This window comes from Phyllobates terribilis, unplaced genomic scaffold, assembly GCF_046119375.1.
Source record: "Phyllobates terribilis strain yellow unplaced genomic scaffold, ASM4611937v1 Scaffold_36__1_contigs__length_13169755, whole genome shotgun sequence".
NCBI classification, from domain to species: domain Eukaryota; kingdom Metazoa; phylum Chordata; class Amphibia; order Anura; family Dendrobatidae; genus Phyllobates; species Phyllobates terribilis.
Window position 1 is genome coordinate 8,121,469 of NW_027362796.1, and position 12,218 is coordinate 8,133,686.

Sequence of the window (12,218 nt, forward strand, 5' to 3'; positions counted from 1 at the left end):
CCTCCAAATTATACATGAACTAGTTAGGGAAGAAGCAGGCAGCTGGTATTCTATCTGTAATGGAGTGGCCAGCGCAGTCACCAGATCTCAACCCCATTGAGGGGTTGTGGGAGCAGCTTGACCGTATGGTACGCAAAAAGTGCCCATCAAGTAAATCCAACTTGTGGGAGGGGCTTCAGGAAGCATGGGGGGAAATTTCTCAAGATTACCTCAGCAAATTAACAGCTAGAATGACAAAGGTCTGCAATGCTGGAATTGCTGCAAAGGGAGGATTCTGTGACAAAAGCAAAGTTTGAAGGAGAAAATTGTTCTTTCTTATAAAAATCATTATTTCTAACCTTGTCAATGTCCGGACGATATTTTCTAATCATTTTGCAACTCATTTGATAAATAAAAGTATGAGTTTTCATGGAAAACACAAAATTGTCTTTGTGACCCTAAACTAATGTATACTGCTTCCTCCCTGCTGGGGAGGTGCCTGAGCAACCTTCCTGTTCTACAGTCTATATTGCAAAGGTTGCATAGCACTCCATGCAAACCAAGCCTGATGCACTCCGGTGCAAACCAAACCTGCTGCGCTCCGGTGCAAACCAAGCCTGCTGCACTCCGGTGCAAACCAAGCCTGCTGCACTCCGGTGAAATCCAAGCCTGATGCACTCCGGTGAAATCCAAGCCTGATGCACTCCGGTGAAATCCAAGCCTGATGCACTCCGGTGAAATCCAAGCCTGATGCACTCCGGTGAAATCCAAGCCTGATGCACTCCGGTGCAATCCAAGCCTGCTGCACTCCGGTGCAAACCAAGCCTGCTGCACTCCGGTGAAATCCAAGCCTGATGCACTCCGGTGAAATCCAAGCCTGATGCACTCCGGTGAAATCCAAGCCTGATGCACTCCGGTGAAATCCAAGCCTGATGCACTCCGGTGAAATCCAAGCCTGATGCACTCCGGTGCAATCCAAGCCTGCTGCACTCCGGTGCAATCCAGCCTGATGCTCTCCGGTGCTATCCTGTTGTTATGATCTGCAACATGAACTAAGGAAAGATAGGGGAAAGCTGTCCCTACAGTAAGACTAAGCTGAATCCCTACGAAGTAGCGGGCTGCCTGTTCCTAGCTAACAGACCCGCCTCAGTCCTCGGCTAGTCTGAACGGAGACCTATAGCATAAAGGGAGGGGTCCCTAAAAAAACTAAGGACTGGAACAAATGGGACACCTCCTAAACAGAGAAGTTGTTGCAAAACACAAAAAGACAAACTGACAAAAAGGTACTAGAGGTCCCAGAAGGACCAAGCGAACTGACAGAGAAAGGCACCGAAGCACCTGGCTAGAGAAACAGTCAAACACTGAAGTCCAGCACAGCCAAAAGGGCGGAGCTGGAATATAAAGGCAGATGATCACGTGTCCACAAAAAAACAAGATGGAAAAAACAAACAGGAGGGTTCTAACACCTGTGTGCTGCTAATGGGCACCATCCTACCTGTCCTACTGGGTCCTGGGTGCAGCTGCTGGGCGGCCATTGGCCTGTTCTGGAGTATCACCTAGGCCTCCGCCCTCGTCTATTCTCGGATCGCGGAGACGTAAAGCTGCCGTGCGTCCAGGGTCAGATTGGCGAGGCCCCTAGTTACACCACTCCAAGCACTCCTCGGTCCGTGGCACAGTGGCTCCACAAACCACGTTCGTAACAATATGCAGCCAAGTGAACTGATCTACTACTATATATATTTTAATTTTTTTTTTAATATTATAAATAGAAGGCAGCACTCTAAAACTTACAAAATTGAAATAAAGATGGACTTTATTATGCCCAAATGGCAACTTTTTGGTTCATATAACCTCTCTCAAGCCAATCGTTGTCAATTGGGCTTAATAAATTCCACCTCTTTTATTTTTGGGGGGCTACTCAGCAATGAGAGTTGACTGTCTTTGAGGGAGCTATCAGTTTACATGTTATCTCTGCTTCCCTTGGAAGCATTGAGTGTAGGACTATACCTTGGCATCCTCTAGGATTATATCTGCATATTGTTGCCTGGTCAACCTCACCTAGGGGTAAAAACATTTCTATCGAATATTTACATGATATCTCAGCTCTATTGCATTAAGTATCTGAGCATTATTTGGACCATAATATTTTTATGATGATGTTTAAACTTGAATGTATAAATTTCTGAATACTACCTGCTGCAGTTATCATTGAGATTCACCTGAGGCCTTTATGCGGCAAATGTTATGCGTATCCATTGTGGAAGCTGTATAAATACCAAATATCTATCTGGGACTCTCAGACTTTGAGGTCCTACAATGACTTGACTTCACTTCAGGAGATGGGGTGTCATGACAACATCCGGGTCACCAGACAGCAGGAAGATACTTTGGTCATGTGCAGTGCATGACCAAAGTGTCTTCTGCATCTGCAGCGCTGACAGCCTGTATAGCACAGGGATGGTGTTCTATCTCTATACAGGTGATCAGAGTAAAAAAAAGAGAATGTTCCATAGTGGGACAAAGTATAAAAGTAAAAAAAGTGTTAAAAAATGAAAAATAAATAAATAAATAAAAAAAATAATCTACCAAAAATAAAAATATAATGTACCCATCAATAAATATTTTTATGAAAAAAAATAAAATAAAAGTACACATATTTGGTATCGCCGGGTCCGGAACGACCTGACCTATAAAACTGTCCCACTAGTTAACCCCTTTAGTGAACACGGTAAAAAATAAATATAAAAAACGAAGCAAAAAACAATGCTTTATCATCATACCGCCAAACAAAAAATGGAATAACACGCGATCGAAAAGACAAATATAAATAAAAATGGTACCGCTGAAATCGTCATCTTGTCCCGCAAAAAACAAGCCGCCATACAGCTCCATCAACCGAAAAATAAAAAAGTTATAGTTCTCAGAATAAAGCAATGCAAAAAATTTTTTTTTCTACAAAATAGGTTTTATTGTGTAAAAGCACCAAAACATAGAAAACTATATAAATGTGGTACCGCTGTAAACGTACTGACCCGAAGAATAAAGCTGCCTTATCAATATTACCACACGCGGAACAGCATAAAACCAAACAAACAAAAAAACAATTCCTGAATTGTCGGATTTTGTTTATTCTGCCTCCCAGAAATCAGAATAGAAAGCAATCAAAAAATGTCACAAGCCTGAAAATGGTACCAATAAAAACGTCAACTAGTTCTGCAAAAAACGAGCCATCACATGACTCTGTCGGCCGAAATATGGAAAAATTATAGCTCTCAAAATATGGCGATGCAAAACCTAGATTTTGCAAAACGAAATGTGCCTTTTAGTGTGTGACAGCTGTCAATCATAAAAACCCCATATGATTCTGGTATCGCTGTAATCGCACCGACCCGAAGAATAAAGTCGTCTAATCACTTATACCGCACGAGAAACGGCGTAAAAAATAAATTCTAGGGTTAGGGTTGGGCTAGGGTTAGGGTTGTGTTGGGATTTTTTTCAAAAGTAAAAAAAAAAAAAAGATGACGATATGGTGACTAGTGTTGAGTGCAAGTGCTCACTACTTGAGTTTGCATTGGGTGCTCGGGCATGCACTGAGTATCGCGGATGCTCGAGGGACATGCTCGAGTCTCCGCCCCATATGCTTCGCGGCCCAAAAAAACTTGTGGGGACTGCCTGCCATGCACGAGCGATCCCCGCATGTTTTTTTACGGGTGTCTAATAACCGTGAAACATGCGAGCGGGCACTCGAGCATGTCACTCGAGCAGCCGCGATACATGGTGCATACCTGAGTACCCGATGCAAACTCAACTAGTGAGCACTTGCGCTCAAGACTAATGACAACTTATTCAATATGATGACCTAATGTTATCAAATTCTGTGTCGTACCTCTGGGTTCAAAATGTTCACTATACCCCTTGATAAAATACTTGAGGGGTGTAGTTTCCAAAATGGGGTCACTTGTGGGGGGTTTCCACTATTTAGGCATATCAGGGGCTCTCCAAACGCGACATGGCGTCCACTCTCAATTCCAGCCAATTTTGCATTCAAAAAGTCACACAGTGCTCCTTCCCTTCTGAACTCTGCCATGCGAACAAACACTGTATTTTCCCCACATATGGGGTCTTGGCGTACTCAGGAGAAATTGCACAAAAGTTTTTGGGGTCCATTTTCTCCATCTACCCTTGTGAAAATAAAAAAATTGGGGCTAAAACATCATTTTTGTGGAAAAAGTTAGATTTTTTTATTTTCACGGCTCCATGTTATAAACTTCTGTAAAGCACCTGGAGGTTCAAAGTGCTCACCACACATCTAGATAAGTTCCCTGAGGGGTCTAGTTTCCAAAATGGTGTCACTTGTGGGGGGTTTCCACTGTTTAGGCACATCAGAGGCTCCCCAAACGCAACATGGCGTCCGATAATTATTCAAGCAAGTTTTACATTCGAATAAGTCAAATGGCGCTCCTTCCCTTCCGAGCCCTGCCATGCGCCCAAACAGTGTTTATTCCCCACATATGTGGTATCTGCCTGCTCAGGGGAAATTGCACAACAAATTTTGGGTTTCATTTTTTCCTGTTACCCCTGTGAAAATAAAAAAAATTGGGCCTAAAGTAACATATTTGTGAAAAAAGTTAAATGTTAACTTTTTTCTTCCACATTTCAAATATTCATGAAGCACCTAAAGGGTTAATAAACTTCTTGAATGTGTTTTTGAGCACCTTAAGAGGTGCAGTTTTGGGTATTTTCTGTCATAAAGACCCCTCAAAGTGACTTCAAATGTGATGTCCCTAAAAAAATGGTTTTGTAAATTTTGTTGGAAAAATGAGAAATCGCTGGTCAACTTTTAACCCTTTTAGCTCCCTAATAAAAAAAAAATTTGGTTCCAAAATTGTGCTGATGTAAAGTAGACATGAGGGAAGTGTTATTTATTAACTATTTTGTGTGACATACAGTATAGACCAAAAGTTTGGACACACCTTCTCATTTAAAAAAATTTCTGTATTTTCATGACTATGAATATTGTACATTCACACTGAAGGCATCAAAACTATGAATTAACACATGTGGAATTATATACTTAACAAAAAAGTGTGAAACAACTGAAAAAATATCTTATATTCTAGGTTCTTCAAAGTAGCCACCTTTTGCTTTGATGACTGCTTTGCACACTCTTGGCATTCTCTTGATGAGCTTCAAGAGGTAGTCACCGGAAATGGTTTTCACTTCACAGGTGTGCCCTGTCAGGTTTAATAAGTGGGATTTCTTGCCTTATAAATGGTGTTGGGACCATCAGTTGTGTTGTGCAGAAGTCAGGTGGATACACAGCTGATAGTCCTACTGAATAGACTGTTAGAATTTGTATTATGGCAAGAAAAAAAGCAGCTAAGTAAAGAAAAACGAGTGGCCATCATTACTTTAAGAAATGAAGGTCAGTGAGTGCGAAAAATTGGGAAAACTTTGAAAGTGTCCCCAAGTGCAGTTGCAAAAACCATCAAGCACTACAAAGAAACTGGCTCACATGAGGACCGCCCCAGGAAAGGAAGCCCAAGAGTCACCTCGGCTTCTGATGATAAGTTTATCCGAGTCACCAGCCTCAGAAATCGCAGGTTAACAGCAGCTCATATTAGAGACCAGGTCAATGCCACACAGAGTTCAAGCAGCAGACACATCTCTACAACAACTGTTAAGAGGAGACTTTGTGCAGCAGGACTTCATGGTAAAATAGCTGCTAGGAAACCACTGCTAAGGCCAGGCAACAAGCAGAAGAGACTTGTTTGGACTAAAGAACACAAGGAATGGACATTAGACCAGTGGAAATCTGTGCTTTGGTCTGATGAGTCCAAATTTGAGATCTTTGGTTCCAACCACCGTGCCTTTGTGCGACGCAGAAAAGGTGAACGGATGGACTCTACATGCCTGGTTCCCACCGTGAAGCATGGGGGAGGAGGTGTGATGGTGTAGGGGTGCTTTGCTGGTGACACTGTTGGGGATTTATTCAAAATTGAAGGCATACTGAACCAGCATGGCTACCACAGCATCTTGCAGCGGCATGCTATTCCATCCGGTTTGCGTTTAGTTGGACCATCATTTATTTTTCAACAGGACAATGACCCCAAACACACCTCCAGGCTGTGTAAGGGCTATTTGACCAAGAAGGAGAGTGATGGGGTGCTACGCCAGATGACCTGGCCTCCACAGTCACCAGACCTGAACCCAATCGAGATGGTTTGGGGGTGAGCTGGACCGCAGAGTGAAGGCAAAAGGGACAACAAGTGCTAAGCATCTCTGGGAACTCCTTCAAGATTGTTGGAAGACCATTTCCGGTGACTACCTCTTGAAGCTCATAAAGAGACTGCCAAGAGTGTGCAAAGCAGTCATCAAAGCAAAAGGTGGCTACTTTGAAGAACCTACAATATAAGACATATTTTCAGTTGTTTCACACTTTTTTATTAACTACACTGTGTTCCAAATTATTATGCAAATAATATTTTCTCAGATTTTCCCAAATTACCTATATGAATTGCAGTCATTGTAATTTTCCAGTCAAATAACTATTAGAGTACAATTGAAAGGTTTTTGTACAAACTGCCTATGATAACTGCCTTTATTCTAGGTGATGTTACATTTGCACATAGGACCGCTTGTTCAAAAGGAGCTTCTGAACTCTCTCGTCCATTGAATTTGTCAGGTTTTGGATGGTTTCTGCTTTAATTGTTTTGCATGAGGACAGAATACCCTCCCAGAGCTGTTGCTTAGATGTGAACTGCCTCCCGCCATCATAGACACTCCTTTTGATGATGCTCCAGAGGTTCTCAATGGGGTTGAGGTCAGGGGAGCATGGGTGCCACACCATAAGTTTGTCCCCTTTTATGCCCATAGCAGCCAGAGATGCAGATGTGTTATGTGCAGCATGAGACGGGGCATTATCATGCATGAAATGATCTCGATGGTCCAGATGTATGGAGTGGAGGATGGCTGGTTGATGTACCATCACCTAGAATAAAGTTTTGAGTTGAAAACTGTTTGATTTCAGTTTGTAATAACCTGCTAACGCTTATAATTTCAAAAATGACCATTTTTTTGTTCTTTATTAAAATGAAAAGGTTGAAAACTCTGCTGTGCATAATAATTTGGAACATGCATTTTAAGTGCAGTTTGAGTTTTTTATTTTTTTAAAAATATACTGTTATCATAGGCAGTTTGTACAAAAACCTTTCAATTGTACTCTAATAGTTATTTGAAAATCTGAGAAAGTATTATTTGCATAATAATTTGGAACACAGTGTACATAATTCCACATGTGTTAATTCATAGTTTTGATGCCATCAGTGTGAATATACAATTTTCATAGTCATGAAAATACAGAAAAATCTTTAAATGAGAAGGTGTGTCCAAACTTTTGGTCTGTACTGTATCTCTCTGATTTAAGGGCATAAAAATTAAAATTTTGAAAATTGCTATATTTTCAAAATTTTCGCCAAATTTCCATTTTTTTCACAAATAAACGCAAGTGTTATTGAAGAAATTTTACCACAATCATGAAGTACAATATGTCACTAAAAAAACAATGTCAGAATTAGTGAGATCCGTTGAAGCGTTCTAGAGTAATTACCTCATAAAGTGACAGTGGTCAGAATTGTAAAAATTGGCCTAGTCATTAACGTGCAAACCACCTTGGGTAGTAAAGGGGTTAATTAATCCGCTTTGACGCGGTTCTCCCACAGGTTCATCAGAAGGCTTGATACAAGGATGTTAATTCATGAAGTTCAGCATAGTGCGCCTAATAGCCAGGTGTCCATGCTTAAATATCTCACTTCATCCAAAACCGCTCCCCAGACTAGGAGATCTATTACTATTGGTGAATTGACATAGGACATATAGAATGAAGTGTGTCTACAGTAATGTACTGTGCCTGCGCTACTTGTCATGAACGACCCTTTCTGAAAGTTATTGTAGGAGTAGATACCACAGAACCACGCAGGTCCGTGTCGGCCACAATTATATCCTAGTCTTTTCTGGAGTATATTAAAGATATGGTCACTCTATTGTCGTCAGTTCCTACTACTTGTGTTATCCCATCTTTTCTTGGTGTCTTGGTTAGGTATGGAGGATTGTCTGTCTCTTCCGTTTTTCTGCAAACGATCGTGCGGAATCCAAAATGTACTGTGGGTACCTTTTTCCCTGAATCTGGTGTTCATGCATGTCTATTGCCTGTATATTAATATCTGTGACATTAGAACAATTCCTTCTCAACTGTAAAAATTGTCCCTTGGGTATTCCTTTTTTTAGTGGGATGGGGTGGTGACTATCCCACTTCAATAGTTTAATAGTGCTCATAGGTTTATGATAGATGAGTGTCCCTAGGGTCCCATCCCGTTCTTTCTTGATTAGTACATCCAGGAAAGGCAACTGGTTATAATTAACCTCTGATATAAATCTCAGGCCCACTCTATAGATATTGAGTTCCCAGACAAATTCAAGAAATTGTTCACTCGTCCCAGACCAGATGATAAAAATGTCAATATATCTATACCACACCCCAATACATGGATGTCACCACTTATGATCATCCCTGAATATTGTGGTTTCCTCCCACCAGCCCAGTAATAGGTTAGCATACAAGGGGGCACAGGGGCTCTCCATCACAGTACCCCTGAGCTGGTGGAAGTACTTCCTGTCAAAAAGAAAGAAGTTATGAGTAAGAGTGAATTTTAGAAGATCCTCCATGAAGTCATTATGTCTGCTACACTCTACTGATCTCGATTTCAAGAAATGTCTTACTCCTCTGATACCATCCTCATGCGGTATATTACTGTACAAAGCCTCGATATCTAGTAAGGCCTGCTCCCCTACATGCAAGTATACATGCTCGAGAGTCTACATGGAGGGGAGCAGGCAAAGGTAAAAACATTTTCTAGAGGGATTTTTCCAACTGTAAGGCTACGTTCTCATGATCAGGAACCAGCAGCGCTTTGGATGCAGAGTTATTTGGCTGCGTCCAAAGCGCTGAGTTCTAATCACGCACTTCAGTACGCATTTGTTCACTGAACCATGCAGATTTAATGCATCCTATACAATGTATTGTGGAAATTTCTGTTGCGGAGACTGGCATCTCTGCAACAGAAATTGACATGCTGCGGCTCGTAGACCCATGCCGCAGGTCAGTTTGCGCAGAGTCTAACAGAAGCACAGTGGGCATGGGATTTATAGAAATTCCATCCACTCTACTTCTACTGTAGAATGCAGCATTTTGGACGCAGCGCAGGTGAGCTTCGTCCAAAACACTGCTAGTCCGGATCATGGGCAAGTACCCTTAAACTTCAGGACTTATTCTAACTGCAGGACCTCAGGCAGTACTGTGGGAACATTATACTGTGTGGGGAGGGATAGCGGTACTGTGGGAACATTATACTGTATGTGGGGGGATGGCGGTTCTGTGGGAACATTATACAGTGTGGGGAGGGATGGCGGTACTGTGGGAACATTATACTGTGTGGGGGCATCATACATACGGCATAAGGGGCATAATGGGGGCATTACACTATGTGGGTGCATCATATATACTGCATAAGGGTCACAATGGGGGCATTACACTGTGTGGGGGCATCATACATACTGCATAAGGGGCATAATGGGGGCATTACACTGTGTGGGGGCATCATATATACTGCATAAGGGGCATAATGGGGGCATTACACAGTGTGGGGTCATCATACATCCGGCATAAGGGGCATAATGGGGCATTACACTGTGTGTGGTCATCATACATCCTGCATAAGGGGTATAATGGGGGCATTACACTGTGGGGGCATCATACATACTGCATAAGGGGCATAATGGGGGCATTACACTGTGTGGGGGCATCATATATACTGCATAAGGGGCATAATGGGGGCATTACACAGTGTGGGGTCATCATACATCCTGCATAAGGGGCATAATGGGGGCATTACACTGTGTGGGGGCATCATACATCCTGCATAAGGGGTATAATGGGGGCATTACACTGTGGGGGCATCATACATACTACATAAGGGGCATATTGGGGCCATTACACTGTGGGGGCAGTAAAGGGGCCCTGTACTATGAGAACAATAAGTTTCCTCCCTTCCTGTCTCCATAGTTGGGTCGTATGTATCTATTACAGGAAACAGAACAAAAACCTTATGATTCTTATAAAGGGGCAACACAAGACACCAAAAGAGTCTCCGTGCTGAAGGGGTTAATGCCCCCTGCGCCCAGTAATGGGGGTCTCCACATACCTCCACCTGCGCGCACAGGACCTGTGATGAGGTCACAGGAGGGGAGGAGTCAGGGGTCACATGATCAGGGACCTCAGTGGATGCAGGACTCTGCTGTGCTGGTTGTCATGGTGCTGGATGAGCTGAAGTTTATGTGTGGGGTCAGGAGGGATTGAGGCCTCTTTCACACATCAGTATCTCCGGTAGGAGTGGTGACAGTTTCCACACGTACCGGAGACACTGACACATGGAGATCCATTCAAATCTATGGGTCTGTGTACATCTCCGTGTTTTTTCACGGACTGTGTGTCCTTGTGCTCCACATGGAGACATGTCCATTTTTTTTTATTAGGGAGCTATAAGGGTTAAAAGTTGACCAGCGATTTCTCATTTTTCTAACAAAATTTACAAAACCATTTTTTTAGGGACCACCCTTCAGGTGCTTCACAGGAATTTTTGGAATGTGGAAGAAAAAAATGAACATTTAACTTTTTTCACAAAAATGTTACTTTAGACACAATTTTTTTTATTTTTGCAGGGGTAACAGGAAAAAATGGACCCCAAAATTAGTTGTGCAATTTCCCCTGAGCACACAGATACCCAATATGTAGGGAAAAACCACTGTTTGGGCGCACGGCAGGGCTCGGAAGGGAAGGAGCGCCATTTGACTTTTTGAATGTAAAATTTGCTTGAATAATTAGCGGACGCCATGTTGCGTTTGGGGAGCCCCTGATGTGCCTAAACAGTGGAAACCCCCCACAAGTGACACCATTTTGGAAACTAGACCCCTCAGGGAACTTATCTAGATGAGTGGTGAGCACCCTGAGCCCCCAAGTGCTTTACAGAAGTTTATAACATGGAGCCGTGAAAATAAAAAGCACTTGCGCTCAACCCTAGTCGCCATATCGTCATCTTTTTTTTTTTACTTTTGAAAAAATCCCAACCCTAACCCTAGCCCAACCCCAACCCTAATCCTAGCCCAACCCCAACCCCAATCCTAGCCCAACGCCAACCCTAACCTAACCCCAACCCTAACCCCAACCCTAACCCTAGCCCAACCCTAACCCCAACCCTAACCCTAACCTAACCCCAACCCTAACCCTAGCACAACTCTAACCTCAACCACAACCCTAACCCTAGCAGAACCCTAAACCGAGAGTTTATTTTTTACACCATTCCTCGTGCGGTATAAGTGATTAGACGACTTTATTCTTCGAGTCGGTGCGATTACAGAGATGCCAGAATCATATTGAGGTTTTATGATTGACAGCTGTCACACACTAAAAGACGCATTTTTTTTGTAAAATCTAGTTTTTGCATCGCCATATTTTGAGAGCTATAATTTTTCCATATTTTGGCAGACAGAGTCATGTGACAGCTTGTTTTTTGCAGGATGAGTTTTTACTGGTGCCATTTTCAGGCACGTGACATTTTTTGATCGCTTTCTATTCCGATTTTTGGGAGGCAGAATAAACAAAAACAAACAATTCAGGAATTGTTTTTTTTTTTTTTATTATTCTGTTCCGCGTGTGGTAAAATTGATAAGGCAGCTTTATTCTTCGGGTCAGTACGTTTACAGTGGTACCACATTTATATCATTTTTTTATGTATTGGAGCTTTTACACAATAAAAACTATTTTCTAGAAAAAATAATTTTTTTGTATCGCTTTATTCTGAGAGCTATAACTTTTTTATTTTTCGGCTGATGGAGCTGTATGGCTGTTTTTTTATTTATATTTGTCTTTTCGATCGCGTGTTATTCCATTTTTTGTTTGGCGGTATGATGATAAAGCATTGTTTTTGCTTCGCTTTTTTATTTATTTATTTTTTACCGTGTTCACTGAAGGGGTTAACTAGTGGGACAATTTTATAGGTCAGGTCGTTCTGGATGCGGCGATACCAAATATGTGTACCTTTATTGTTTGTTTTTTGTCATAATAATATTTATTGATGGGTACATTATATTTTTATTTTTGGTGGATTATTTTTTTTAAATATTTT

General features: G+C 42.0%; 1 protein-coding gene across 2 annotated transcripts in view; it reads right to left on the reverse strand.

Moving 5' to 3' along the window:
• The window catches only part of LOC141182822 (uncharacterized), a 57,765-nt gene that overhangs the window by 20,022 nt on the left and 25,525 nt on the right, over positions 1-12,218 (reverse strand). The window contains exon 1 of one of the 2 annotated variants that reach the window (XM_073660944.1): positions 10,239-10,304. The exons of the other annotated variant lie outside the window; for it this stretch is intronic. The gene's annotated coding sequence lies outside the window, so the exon portion shown is untranslated. Of the gene's footprint in view, positions 1-10,238; positions 10,305-12,218 lie in introns of those variants that run through there. 2 annotated transcript variants of the gene reach the window in all.